Source organism: Dendrobates tinctorius, unplaced genomic scaffold (genome assembly GCF_039654945.1).
Source record: "Dendrobates tinctorius isolate UK_male_01 unplaced genomic scaffold, ASM3965494v1 ptg000057l, whole genome shotgun sequence".
Classification (NCBI taxonomy): domain Eukaryota; kingdom Metazoa; phylum Chordata; class Amphibia; order Anura; family Dendrobatidae; genus Dendrobates; species Dendrobates tinctorius.
Window position 1 is genome coordinate 32,609,307 of NW_027361725.1, and position 15,865 is coordinate 32,625,171.

Consider the following 15,865-nt stretch of genomic DNA (forward strand, 5'->3'; position numbering starts at 1 on the left):
TGGCAGAAAAAAGATTCCCCACCCCTGGAGTAATCAAACAACATGGCACTGAAACGTGATCCTAAACTTTACCCTCCCACTTTCTATGGCAAACACCAAGAATGGTAGGGGAGGAGTGACAAAAGACAAATGAGAGCTGATCCCACCCACTTTTACAGCAGTCATAATGTGAGCTAGAATAAAATTGGTTTTCATGTCTATTGTGAGCAGCTTCTTCCTCTATTATTAAAAAATTGATTAAAATATCAAAAATAAATTACTTTTCATATTTTAAACCATAAAAAAGATATTAAATATTTGAAAAATAAATGAAAACATTAATACTTACATTTTCTTTATGATGAATTTGCTTTAACTGTCTATAAAGACATTTCCTAGTCCCACCTGTGCATTGCCCTAAATATTCCCGACAAGCTGGATCAATCATTACCTTTTGTGAGACCTTATTGTCTTATAAAAATGAAAAGAAGAGAGCAGATGACATGCCAAAATATTACTACCGGGAGTGTTTTCATATCCTCATTTATAAAGGGTAAAACACTACACAATAGACCTTGGTTTTAATCGATGATACGAAGAAGTCATATTATACTGATTTAATCACAGCAATTAGAATATACGGCAGAAACATTGTGCTCTGCGTAGGACTGGTTACTGGAATATGCAGCAATTTTTCCTGATTGCTATCATTTCATGGGTTTGAGTTGCTGGAATGGGAAGATTTTCGGGGCGATGCGGGCTGATACAGGGGTGATTAGTCACACTCGCAGGCTTGCAGCTGTAATTCAAATGTCTTCTGTTCCGAGATCTCTTCTTTGTGATTAGGAATAAATTGTAGGAATAGGTCAGTTGTAGAAATGCTTTCAATTTGCCTTCACACAATGGTGGTGGTAAATGAAGCAGTATTTTCTGAAGCCCCCTACACCTCCTTTTTAGCTTTCAGGAAGCAGATGTTGCAAAATCTCCCCCGCCCCTTATCTCAGGCAAATTTTTCCATTACTTATTAGGGCTATTACAGCATAACGGGGCTTTTCTGCCATTAAATGCGGGCGGAGGTGTCCTCTACCCTACTCACTAGGTAATATCTTCGAGTCTTTACCGCAAACAGAGGTTCTGCATGTGGGAACAAAATGACCAGTTTTGTATGTTACGTGACCCTGGGAACAACTAATTTGTGGCAAGGGGGGAATCTCATTAAAGTAAACAGAGACAAATCTTTTTCACGCAGGGAAACTCCATGGATCTAAGGAACCCGACATGTCAAATTCATTTGCTACTGAGGGACAACAGATTGATTAAAACTCAATAAGGACTACATTATCAGTACTAAAGTCTGATAATGATATCACACGCTGCTGACGAAAGGAGATTCTTCAGTTTTCTATAGTAGATAAAATAACTGTATAAATCTACTGAGTGGAATGTGTAATAATGGAACTAATAAAGTGTACATAGAAAAATATATAATTTATGGGATACGCAGTAAATATGTGTGTAGATATTTATTGTTAATTGCTACCATTACTGTTATTGTACACCATGAAATTCTGTGAACTTCTTTTACCGGACAGACATGAAGAGATGCAAAAACATTAACCCATTTTACCCATGTAATGGAAAAATGCCATATTGTATTGTATTGCAAATAGCCATCAGTATAAACCTGATTGTATTAAGCTGAAAATGCACAGCTTCATATAGGTATGGTAATTCAGTACTGCGCTTGTGCATAAATATAAGCCCATTCTCCTATGTTGCTAGGATTGCTTTATTACTTGGTATAATGAACAGCCGTCCATACACACCACCCTTCTCTATAAAATGGTATCAGTAAAGTAGATGGTGTTACTTGAGGAGTGCGTCTCCGTAGAACTGATTGCAGATGTCAGGTATGATGTGCTGTGCTACCCTGACGCGCGTTTCGCCATTTTTGCTTCTTCCTGAGGGCATGTTTAAGTGGGGTCAGTGATGTGTATTTCCATAAACCAATGGGTTGTAAATACGTCAGTGGACCATTGCCCAATCAGAGGAGATCTCTGAAGTCATGCTTAGGGTGGCGCTGTTGGCGCATAGTGTTCCTGTCTTGCTCATCAAGATATGATCTACTTCTAGTGCGTAGTGAACCACAAGCGTCTGAGCATCTGCAATTGCTATATAATGCTCCAAAGTAAGTCAGTGAGAACTGCAGAATGCGCACCGCCATCCGTGGTATATGGATACTGATTTAAATCTTTTTCTTTTCTTTCATTTTAGCCTGTGTAAGTGTACATGAATACTGAAGACTGGAATGTGATTGAGCTAGAAAAATAATAGTGTAGGTACAAAAACATAATTTATGGGATATGCAGAAAATGTAGTTTAATTGCCGCTATCAAAAATTATTATTCACACAACTGTTACTGTTGTTATAATTGAGTATTATTATTAATAATAATAACAATAATAATAATATTATATTCTGTATTTATTTTAAAATTCTATATTTTATCTTATTCTTATTTTTCTAGCTGCTTTCCAAGATAACTATAGAGACATTATTTGGTTTCTCGGAGAATGACTAATTCCCACAAGTAGACAATAACTATGACCAAGACAAGCAAGTTCTCACCTATAACTCAACAAGGAGAAGAATAGGTAAAATAATTGTGTTAACTAAAGCTATAAATGGAAACGTAATGGTGTGAATGACACCCTATGCATGCCTGTGTGCAATTAGAATACTAGGTAGCCTCCCACGGATGTTTGGTGGTTTAGTAAGTGGTTGTTTTCAGTATTTTGCACCTGTGCTTCCCCCACCTTTATCATTTGGGACCTGCTGAATCCTGTTGTGCATTTGCGTCTCGACATGGTGCTGCAAGTATGGCTGCTTTTTCTCTCTTTCTGTGATTTGTTTTTTACCATGGGAACGTAGCCTTAAATACATTTTGTTGTAACTGCATCGATCTCCATAACCTTACAGTACATATTTGCTTTAATAGTACATTACTGAACAGTGCGTCTTACTCTATAAATATATTTCATGAGCAGTTAAGGGGAGATGAATTTACTCAAATTGCCCTTTTTTTTCTTTATGTTTTTGTTACTTAGAAAATATATGGACAAAAATAACAATCATGTTTCCTCTATGTCATCTCTATTGCTGGGGCAGGTAGAGCAGCTGTTCTTTTCCAGGATCCTGCTAATTTACAGTAGATATATCTTCTGCTATATTTTGCTGCTGTAGAGTCGGTGCATCTTCTTCACCTAACTTGCTATGCTGTTGTATTCAACATGAATACATCATACAGTATACTGGATACATGGATACATCATATTGCTTCTTGCTGTGCTGAATCTCTTTTCTCTTGCTAGAGATTAGTAGTGGAGGAGGAAAAATAATTGAGTATAAATCAGAAGCCAAATAGTAATTTGTATGGGTATAGTGAACCACAAAAAGCTGTGTTATCAGTGTAAAGTGAGAAACAAACCCACTACAGACTCTGCAGGGTTAGGTAGGGGACATTACAAACTACGAATGAGTGTCTGTCAACGAAAGGATGAGTTGATCCCTCATGAAAGGGAAATCAATCCATAAATTACAGCTTGTGAAGATAGTAACATCCTGGCCTCATATCTAGCATGTGTTTTTGGGAAGAACATGCACATGAGAAAATTCTAAAACAAGGATAAAGTTGCATGCTGGTCTGAAGATAAATGAAGGAACGACGAATGCAGCATGAAAAATGGTACACTCTTAATTTTGATTTTTTTTATTTTTAACTCAAGGTAACATGTATGAAACTTTTTATTAATATCAGAGGTGTGAGATGCTCGGTGGTTAGGCTTTAAAAATATCTCTTTTTATAAAAAACTTTAAGAAAATCTATTAGTACAAGTAAAGTCAATAGGTCCTCTTGAATCTGCATCAGCTCTGCTCTCTGCACTCGAAGATGGCAAGTGTCTATTGATAATGATGATTAGACTTTGGACTTACTGGGTAGCCTACTCTCATTTGTTTGCTTATTTTTCCTCCACAGATGATAAAAACAATCAGATTGTGCTTTCTCATTCAATACCAGAGGAACACAGAGGTCTCCAGTAAGTAGTCCCCACCCACAGCCATCAACAGATGGTGGAGGTGGCCATCATGTCAGAAGAGGATGTCCAAACTGGACATTCCATTTAGTTGGAAAGAAGTCTTTCAGCTCTTGACTGTCACAACTCTGTTGTCAGGTTTCCCAGGACCAGGGGCTCCTTCCCTGTCTCTAATTTTAGGGGGCGCCCTAGCTCACCCTGCCCCACGGAATACTTCAGATTGTGAAGATGCCAGGACCATGTACCTTACCTTAGCTCCAGAATCCACCCTCAGTCTATATCCTTTCCCTACCCAGAGAAGAGGGGCGTAGTAGTGTACCGTAATGCACAAACTAGACTAACAAGGAAATACAAACAGAGATAAAGAAAAGTACCAATCATAGAAATATACCCTCACAAACAACAGAGGTAAAAGCCGGGAGTGGAGGATAGGGTAAAACCAAAGTAGGAGTGTCACGTTGCTGCTATCCACTATATGGCAATAGAGTGGAGGGAGGAGGCTACCAGCAGGTGGCAGCAGAATAGTCAAACAAGCCAGGTTGATATTAGTATGCAGCGCAGTACCAAAGGAATAAACAAACAGAATCAGAAACAAGCCAAATGGGTCAGTACCAGTCAGGAGCAGATATGCCAAAGACAAGTGACAAACAGCAGGTCAGGGTCCAAGCCAAGTCAAATACCAGAGTCCAAAACATGAAAGGGGGAACACAGAGTCTGGACGGGAAGAGGGGAACAAACAGACACGGGCAAAGTCAACAATAGCAAAAGGACAAATCAGGGTATACACAGAGTCAGCTACCCACACTGTAGGCAGAAACTATAACTGCCACCGCCTGCAGGATGCAGTGAAGAGGAATAGTCAGCCTGGCATCAGAACGAAGCAGAGAAAAGTTAACCCTTGACATGATCAAACCAGGAAAGGGAGACAAGATACAAAACCCGATCTGGATCATGACAAGGCAAAGAAGGGGAATTATCACACACTCAAAACATAGCAGCACTCACAGCTATATCCACCAAATGCCTTCTCAAATAACAATCACCAATAGAGTTGAGCGATACCATCCGATACTTCAAAGTATCGTATCGGATGGTATCGGCCGATCTTTAAAAAAAGTATCGGTATCGCCGATTCCGATACCGGAAGTCCCATTCAAGTCTATGGGACTTCCGGTATCGGAATAAGAAAAACCCTTTCCTGCCCTTGTACAGCCTCTCTGGGGTCTGTACGGGCCTTTCGGGGGGCTGTGCCGGCCTGCCAGGTGGTCTGTGCAGGCTCCGGGGGGCTGTGCCGGCCTGCCGGTGGTCTGTGCAGGCTCCGGGGGGCTGTGCCGGCCTGCCGGGGGGCTGTGCCGGCCTGCCGGGGGGCTGTGCCGGCCTGCCAGGGGGTCTGTGCAGGCTCCGGTGGTCTGTGCAGGCTCCGGGGGGCTGTGCCGGCCTGCCGAGGGGCTGTGCCGGCCTGCCGGTGGTCTGTGCAGGCTCCGGGGGTCTGTGCAGGCATCGTCCGATGGGACTACAAGTCCCATCGGGCGATGCCTGCTACCATGACAGTGATTGACACATTAGCCAATGATGGGACAGTAGTAGTCCCATCATCCGGTTAATGTGTTAAATGTAAAAAAAAAATAAAAAAAAAAAATTACATGCTACATTCATACTACATACTACATACATGCTACATTCATACTACATACTACATACATTCTACATTCATACTACATGCAACATACATACTACATATATACTACATGCATGCTACATATATACTACATGCATGCTACATACATACTACATATATACTACATGCATGCTACATACATACTACATGCTACATGCATGCTACATACATACTACATACATGCTACATATATACTACATACATACTACATGCATGCTACATATATACTACATGCATGCTACATACATACTACATATATACTACATGCATGCTACATACATACTACATGCTACATGCATGCTACATACATACTACATACATGCTACATATATACTACATACATACTACATATATACTACATACATACCACATACATACTACATGCATGCTACATATATACTACATGCATGCTACATACATACTACATATATACTACATGCATGCTACATACATACTACATGCTACATGCATGCTACATACATACTACATACATGCTACATATATACTACATACATACTACATATATACTACATGCATGCTACATATATACTACATACATACTACATATATACTACATACATACTACATATATACTACATACATGCTACATACATACTACATATATACTACATGCATGCTACATATATACTACATGCTACATACATACCACATACATACTACATACATGCTACATATATACTACATGCATGCTACATACATACTACATATATACTACATGCATGCTACATACATACTACATGCTACATGCATGCTACATACATACTACATACATACTACATGCTACATACATACCACATATATACTACATACATACAATACATTCATACAATACATACATAGACATACAGTACATATAACATAGAGTAACATACTTACCAATACTTGTCACATTGTTCCCCGAAGCCATTGTCGTCTACGGAATAAATATTAACATAACAAACCACAAAAATACTCACCCACGATCCGAAGCAGTCCACGAGTGTGTCCCACGACGATCTTGGGTAGAGAACTGCAGCATCAGCTGATGCTGCCGTTCTCTACGGGCTGCAGGAATCCAATGACGGAAGGTAGGTATCCTTCCGCACTGTATTCCTCCGCCACTTAAAAAAAAAAAAAAGTCCCTAGTCTCACTTTATGCCATTGCTGTGTGGGAATTTCCCACACAGCAATGGCATAAAGTGAGACTAGGGACTTTTTTTTTTTAAGTGGCGGAGGAATACAGTGCGGAAGGATACCTACCTTCCGTCATTGGATTCCTGCAGCCCGTAGAGAACGGCAGCATCATCTGATGCTGCAGTTCTCTACCCAAGATCGTCGTGGGACACACTCGTGGACTGCTTCGGATCGTGGGTGAGTATTTTTGTGGTTTGTTATGTTAATATTTATTCCGTAGACGACAATGGCTTCGGGGAACAATGTGACAAGTATTGGTAAGTATGTTACTCTATGTTATATGTACTGTATGTCTATGTATGTATTGTATGAATGTATTGTATGTATGTAGTATATATGTGGTATGTATGTAGCATGTAGTATGTATGTAGTATGTATGTAGCATGCATGTAGCATGTAGTATGTATGTAGCATGCATGTAGTATATATGTAGTATGTATGTAGCATGCATGTAGTATATATGTAGCATGTATGTAGTATGTATGTGGTATGTATGTAGCATGTAGTATATATGTAGCATGCATGTAGTATATATGTAGTATGTATGTAGCATGTATGTAGTATATATGTAGTATGTATGTAGTATATATGTAGTATGTATGTAGTATATATGTAGCATGCATGTAGTATATATGTAGTATGTATGTAGTATATATGTAGCATGTATGTAGTATGTATGTAGCATGCATGTAGCATGTAGTATGTATGTAGCATGCATGTAGTATATATGTAGTATGTATGTAGCATGCATGTAGTATATATGTAGCATGCATGTAGTATGTATGTGGTATGTATGTAGCATGTAGTATATATGTAGCATGCATGTAGTATGTATGTAGTATGTATGTAGCATGCAGTATGTATGTAGTATGTATGTAGCATGCATGTAGCATGTAGTATGTATGTAGCATGCATGTAGTATATATGTAGTATGTATGTAGCATGCATGTAGTATATATGTAGCATGCATGTAGTATGTATGTGGTATGTATGTAGCATGTAGTATATATGTAGCATGCATGTAGTATGTATGTAGTATGTATGTAGCATGCAGTATGTATGTAGTATGTATGTAGTATATATGTAGTATGTATGTAGCATGCATGTAGTATGTATGTAGCATGTATGTAGTATGTATGTAGTATATATGTAGTATGTATGTAGCATGTAGTATGTATGTAGTATTTTTTTTTTTTTTTAACATTTAACACATTAGCCGGATGATGGGACTACTACTGTCCCATCATTGGCTAATGTGTCAATCACTGTCATGGTAGCAGGCATCGCCCGATGGGACTTGTAGTCCCATCGGACGATGCTTGCACAGACCCCCGGACATCAGCACAGCCCCCCGGCAGGCCGGCACAGCCCCCCGGCAGGCCGGTACAGACCCCCACAGGGTGCACAGCCCCCCGGCAGGCCAGCACAGCCCCCCGGCAGGCCGGCAGAGACCCCGGGCAGTCCACACAGCCCCCCGGCAGGCCGGCACAGCCCCCCGGCAGGCCGGCAGAGACCCCGGGCAGTCCACACAGCCCCCGGGCAGGCCGGCAGAGACCCCCGGAAGGCCCGAAATGACGGCGCATCATGATGCGCACACACCGCGCATCATGATGACGTCAGGCCGTCAATCAACTGAACTTCCGATTCCGATGTCGAATTCCGATATTGAAAAAATATCGGAAGTCGGTATCGGAATTCCGATACAGCAAGTATCGGCCGATACCCGATACTTGCGGTATCGGAATGCTCAACACTAATCACCAACAAATTCCAGCCATGCAGCAAAAGCTTTCTCTGACTATGGGCTCATACTCACATGCGAGAAACTCAGACTCCCGCCGGCACTCGGACCGGAGTGTTCAGCTGCATGTATTTCTATGCAGCTGGACACTCGGATCCGAGTGCCGGTGGCAGTGATGGGTATTGACGTGCGAGACTCATCCGAATTTCTCACATGTGAGTATGAGCGCTAAGAGTGCTAGCCAGGGCCCAGAATATATAGTAGATGGAAATGGCTAACAGTGAACAGCTGAGCCTTAATGCAGGGAAGCTTCCAAGAGCTCTCAACTGAGCAGATTAACCCCTGCACTGCTAAAAAAATGCTTCATAATTTAATATGAAGGTGAAGTGCTTCTGTTCAGCGCAGGAGTAGGAGAAATCAGACACTGTGGTCTTCTGGCTCCACTCTGTTGCAGTAAACCCATGACATTGACAATCTACGAACATCGATTAGCTGTAATAATATCTGTGATGAAGGAGCAGCCGCCATCTTGGATATGGGGCCTAATGCTTGCCTCATGTCTGAGCTTGGCCTGTCCCAGTGATGCCATTTTGGTCTGAGTTCACAAGAATTACAGGCAGCTAACTGCTCCTACCCCCCCAGGGCCTGTAAGCATATTGAACAAAGCAGGATTTAGTGCTCCAATGTTGAATAGCTAGGTCTTTTAGTATGATAATGAGATAAGGCCAAAACAGAACTTCAAAGCTTGAGTAGGAGCCACGCCAGCATGGGGCATGAAGGTGCCTGGGGGCTTCAATTAGAATATACCTGCCAGCTGGACACAGAAATACACATCCATTGTCTCTCCCAGCCACTTCAACTCCATCCTAGGATCATGGATTATGAGCACACCTTTCGAGTTATAGACTCATAAAAAATATCCGCATGACCCTGTGGAAATCTCGCATCTGGCAGTGCGACTCCTTAGTCGGTGAGGGCTCTGGGACCTGAGATATAGAGATTGGTCCTCCACAGCAACCCAATGGGGCCATGTTTGCTCTCCACACAACAGGCAAAACAAACTGCATTCACTGGTACCTCTCGTGTCCTGATCCGATCATCCTGGAGGAAGTTACCCCCTTTCTTAGATATTGGGAATAAGTTCTGCAGGGAGCTAAAGCGTGAAGATTATTAGCCCACCCTCTGACACAGGGGGGAGGAATCCAGCATGCTTAAGAACTGGGAGCACATGGCAGGCAGTCTCACTCACACAAAAGAACCAGATGATGATCTAAGAAGGAACTGGGGACAGACCTGCCAAGGGAGCAGCGGCCCGCGCTTTGCGGTCTGTCTGGCAACTAAGATTCTTGTACCTGTGGACTGCAGAGCTCCCGGCATTCACATGCAACCTACAACCTGGTAAATTGACCTCCAGCTTAATATCTAAGTCTTGTACCATTATTGTTATATTTTACTCTGACTGCAAATCCACTGTAATTCCGTTGTATAGCTTACTGCATATTTCTGTAATTATCTAGTGCGCCCTTAAGGTAATTAAACCATAAAATTAATCTTGGGCTGATGCTTTTACTCTGATTACAGATCTTAGAATACCCAGCGGGTAACAGGACATCCTCCCCGGTGGCCATTTGCTCAAGGTGCAGTTCCCTTACTGAACTGAGTGACAAAGGGGGCGCCGGAGAGCTGTGCCTGTGTAGTTACGTCACATTGGTGACGTGGGAGGAATCGGTCTTTCCTTCACAATATCATAAAGACTACACTTTTTCATTGAACCCGAATATTTCAGTTCTTTGTTTGCTGCTTGGCTAGGAAGAGGTTAACTCAAATGTATTGAGTGCACAACGGCTCCTGCAATATTTCAGCATTTGTCATCATGTAAACTTAACACCTAGAGAGGAGCTTTGTCAGTTACAAAGAAGAAGAAATGAAGCGAGAGTAAGACTCATCTTCTTCTCCTTGTTTTATGCTTGATTGGTGAGACATCATTTACAAGCTGAGAATAATTACTTGCAAAGCAATGCACCACCTTCCGAACCAAATTCATTTTCCACTCCCGTCTCTTTTTATTTTCCTATTTGTTCGATGGTGCACACAACAGTTTCTTACAGTTTCCAGGTTGTTAAAATCTACCGTTACTTGGTTTTACTCAAAACAATCACATGGAATGAAGACGATTTCATTTGTAGCCAAGTACCCAGAGCAACACTTGTGTTTGTAGGAAGATCAGGGAGTTAGTTGACAAAAACTGTAAAGAAGACCTCCAAAGGACACTACTGTGTTTCTGCTGTTTAACCACAAAATTCAATATTTCAAAACTCGCACCTACAGAGGCAAAATTCTCGTTCTTTTAGCAGCAGATCCCAAATGTGATTACTCAGCTATTATATCAGCTATTATATATATATGGGAAAATAGGGGGGGGAAGCCAGCACTGCTTAAGGTTAGATCGCATAAATTGAAGTGCATATGCACATAATATCCAGCTGTATTCAAAAATGAGATATTTGGCAAAAAAATTGATCAATTCAATTGAGCCACCCCGCCGCGCCAAGGCAATCTCATGTGGGGGGTCCTACTCTACATTTATAATAAATACTGTGCCATTACGGCCTCCTAAGAGCATGACCACATCAAGTGCAATCTGTACCTGAACATTGCTGGATCGCTCCCATGAAGCCAGATGAAGCAAGTGCAGATGAAGACCAACCAGGTCTGGACACAGACATATCAGGATTGACCTCCACACATTGCCCAACCAGCAAACATAGATGAAGGGCGATGTTGGCCCAGATACAGGTGCACAATTAAATAAAGCTTGGGGCAGGGCGGGGCTGCCGTGTGTGTGCACAGCAGCCTAGATCCATCATAATGAACACAGAAAAATTTATAGCGGACATAGCCAAGCGTGCACGGCAGCAGTGATGGTGAGCCACAAACCAACAAAAAGAAAATAGGGGGGGGGGAAGCCAGCACTGCTTAAGGTTAGAACGCATAAATTGAAGTGCATATGCACATAATATCCAGCTGTATTCAAAAATGAGATATTTGGCAAAAAAATTGATCAATTCAATTGAGCCACCCCGCCGCGCCAAGGCAATCTCATGTGGGGGGTCCTACTCTACATTTATAATAAATACTGTGCCATTACGGCCTCCTAGGAGCATGACCACATCAAGTGCAATCTGTACCTGAACATTGCTGGATCGCTCCCATGAAGCCAGATGAAGCAAGTGCAGATGAAGGCCAACCAGGTCTGGACACAGACATATCAGGATTGACCTCCACACATTACCCAACCAGCAAACATAGATGAAGGGCGATGTTGGCCCAGATACAGGTGCACAATTAAATAAAGCTTGGGGCAGGGCGGGGCTGCCGTGTGTGTGCACAGCAGCCTAGATCCATCATAATGAACACAGAAAAATTTATAGCGGACATAGCCAAGCGTGCACGGCAGCAGTGGTGGTGAGCCACAAACCAACAAAAAGAAAATAGGGTGGGGAAGCCAGCACTGCTTAAGGTTAGAACGCATAAATTGAAGTGTATATGCACATAATATCCAGCTGTATTCAAAAATGAGATATTTGGCAAAAAAATTGATCAATTCAATTGAGCCACCCCGCCGCGCCAAGGCAATCTCATGTGGGGGGTCCTACTCTACATTTATAATAAATACTGTGCCATTACGGCCTCCTAGGAGCATGACCACATCAAGTGCAATCTGTACCTGAACATTGCTGGATCGCTCCCATGAAGCCAGATGAAGCAAGTGCAGATGAAGGCCAACCAGGTCTGGACACAGACATATCAGGATTGACCTCCACACATTGCCCAACCAGCAAACATAGATGAAGGGCGATGTTGGCCCAGATACAGGTGCACAATTAAATAAAGCTTGGGGCAGGGCGGGGCTGCCGTGTGTGTGCACAGCAGCCTAGATCCATCATAATGAACACAGAAAAATTTATAGCGGACATAGCCAAGCGTGCACGGCAGCAGTGGTGGTGAGCCACAAACCAACAACAAGAAAATAGGGGGGGAAGCCAGCACTGCTTAAGGTTAGAACGCATAAATTGAAGTGCATATGCACATAATATCCAGCTGTATTCAAAAATGAGATATTTGGCAAAAAAATTGATCAATTCAATTGAGCCACCCCGCTGCGCCAAGGCAATCTCATGTGGGGGGTCATACTCTACATTTATAATAAATACTGTGCCATTACAGCCTCCTAAGAGCATGACCACATCAAGTGCAATCTGTACCTGAACATTGCTGGATCGCTCCCATGAAGCCAGATGAAGCAAGTGCAGATGAAGGCCAACCAGGTCTGGACACAGACATATCAGGATTGACCTCCACACATTGCCCAACCAGCAAACATAGATGAAGGGCGATGTTGGCCCAGATACAGGTGCACAATTAAATAAAGCTTGGGGCAGGGCGGGGCTGCCGTGTGTGTGCACAGCAGCCTAGATCCATCATAATGAACACAGAAAAATTTATAGCGGACATAGCCAAGCGTGCACAGCAGCAGTGATGGTGAGCCACAAACCAACAACAAGAAAATAGGGGGGGGAAGCCAGCACTGCTTAAGGTTAGATCGCATAAATTGAAGTGCATATGCACATAATATCCAGCTGTATTCAAAAATGAGATATTTGGCAAAAAAATTGATCAATTCAATTGAGCCACCCCGCTGCGCCAAGGCAATCTCATGTGGGGGGTCATACTCTACATTTATAATAAATACTGTGCCATTACAGCCTCCTAAGAGCATGACCACATCAAGTGCAATCTGTACCTGAACATTGCTGGATCGCTCCCATGAAGCCAGATGAAGCAAGTGCAGATGAAGGCCAACCAGGTCTGGACACAGACATATCAGGATTGACCTCCACACATTGCCCAACCAGCAAACATAGATGAAGGGCGATGTTGGCCCAGATACAGGTGCACAATTAAATAAAGCTTGGGGCAGGGCGGGGCTGCCGTGTGTGTGCACAGCAGCCTAGATCCATCATAATGAACACAGAAAAATTTATAGCGGACATAGCCAAGCGTGCACAGCAGCAGTGGTGGTGAGCCACAAACCAACAACAAGAAAAAAGGGGGGGAAGCCAGCACTGCTTAAGGTTAGATCGCATAAATTGAAGTGCATATGCACATAATATCCAGCTGTATTCAAAAATGAGATATTTGGCAAAAAAATTGATCAATTCAATTGAGCCACCCCGCCGCGCCAAGGCAATCTCATGTGGGGGGTCCTACTCTACATTTATAATAAATACTGTGCCATTACGGCCTCCTAAGAGCATGACCACATCAAGTGCAATCTGTACCTGAACATTGCTGGATCGCTCCCATGAAGCCAGATGAAGCAAGTGCTGATGAAGGCCAACCAGGTCTGGACACAGACATATCAGGATTGACCTCCACACATTGCCCAACCAGCAAACATAGATGAAGGGCGATGTTGGCCCAGATACAGGTGCACAATTGAATAAAGCTTGGGGCAGGGCGGGGCTGCCGTGTGTGTGCACAGCAGCCTAGATCCATCATAATGAACACAGAAAAATTTATAGCGGACATAGCCAAGCGTGCACGGCAGCAGTGGTGGTGAGCCACAAACCAACAACAAGAAAATAGGGTGGGGAAGCCAGCACTGCTTAAGGTTAGAACGCATAAATTGAAGTGCATATGCACATAATATCCAGCTGTATTCAAAAATGAGATATTTGGCAAAAAAATTGATCAATTCAATTGAGCCACCCCGCCGCGCCAAGGCAATCTTATGTGGGGGGTCCTACTCTACATTTATAATAAATACTGTGCCATTACGGCCTCCTAAGAGCATGACCACATCAAGTGCAATCTGTACCTGAACATTGCTGGATCGCTCCCATGAAGCCAGATGAAGCAAGTGCAGATGAAGGCCAACCAGGTCTGGACACAGACATATCAGGATTGACCTCCACACATTGCCCAACCAGCAAACATAGATGAAGGGCGATGTTGGCCCAGATACAGGTGCACAATTAAATAAAGCTTGGGGCAGGGCGGGGCTGCCGTGTGTGTGCACAGCAGCCTAGATCCATCATAATGAACACAGAAAAATTTATAGCGGACATAGCCAAGCGTGCACGGCAGCAGTGGTGGTGAGCCACAAACCAACAACAAGAAAATAGGGGGGGGAAGCCAGCACTGCTTAAGGTTAGAATGCATAAATTGAAGTGCATATGCACATAATATCCAGCTGTATTCAAAAATGAGATATTTGGCAAAAAAATTGATCAATTCAATTGAGCCACCCCGCCGCGCCAAGGCAATCTCATGTGGGGGGTCCTACTCTACATTTATAATAAATACTGTGCCATTACGGCCTCCTAAGAGCATGACCACATCAAGTGCAATCTGTACCTGAACATTGCTGGATCGCTCCCATGAAGCCAGATGAAGCAAGTGCAGATGAAGGCCAACCAGGTCTGGACACAGCCATATCAGGATTGACCTCCACACATTGCCCAACCAGCAAACATAGATGAAGGGCGATGTTGGCCCAGATACAGGTGCACAATTAAATAAAGCTTGGAGGCTTAGTAAAGTATGTAACGTAAAATAAAAAATACGGACTTATCCTGCTGTGTTTCTGTAAGAAGGGTACAGGACAGTAGTCGCAGCTGAAGACATCGGGGCTCTGGTGTCCTGATCTCCTCCCACAGAAAAACCATTAGCATCTACCAGTGTACCTGTTCTTGTTGCTGGTCCACGGTCAAGGATTACACTGCTGTGTGACCCATCTCCTGCACACTTGTTTCCAGTGCATGAAGATGAAATAATGGACTCCGATACAAAATCAATGGTTTTACTCTATTTTTCAACGGTCCCGGACACATCAGTTACATCACAGTCTACACAGCATTCCTCCTGCTCTTTCCCTTTCTTACTTTCTTCGCTGTCACATACTGTACATTACGGGGTAGTAGTGCCCCTGGCTGTACTGCAGCTTCACTACTGTAGGACCTCAGTACATAGGGGATCCCGCTTATCCATTTCGCCCGGAAATTGCCAGCTTCAGCCCTATTGAGGATCTGCTACATCATGAACGTTCTGTGCCCTGCATGACTTTTGGACCACGTTTCCTTCTCCATTCCTGCTGCTGCCATGAACTGAAACTT

At 42.9% G+C, this 15,865-nt stretch overlaps 1 long non-coding RNA gene across 1 annotated transcript in view; it reads left to right on the forward strand.

Annotated features, from left to right (window-relative positions):
• The window catches only part of LOC141092043 (uncharacterized), a 564,362-nt gene that overhangs the window by 194,479 nt on the left and 354,018 nt on the right, over positions 1-15,865 (forward strand). Inside the window, exon 3 of the long non-coding RNA XR_012232671.1 lies at positions 2,508-2,634. This is a non-coding gene — a long non-coding RNA (uncharacterized lncRNA). The remainder of the gene's footprint in view (positions 1-2,507; positions 2,635-15,865) is intronic.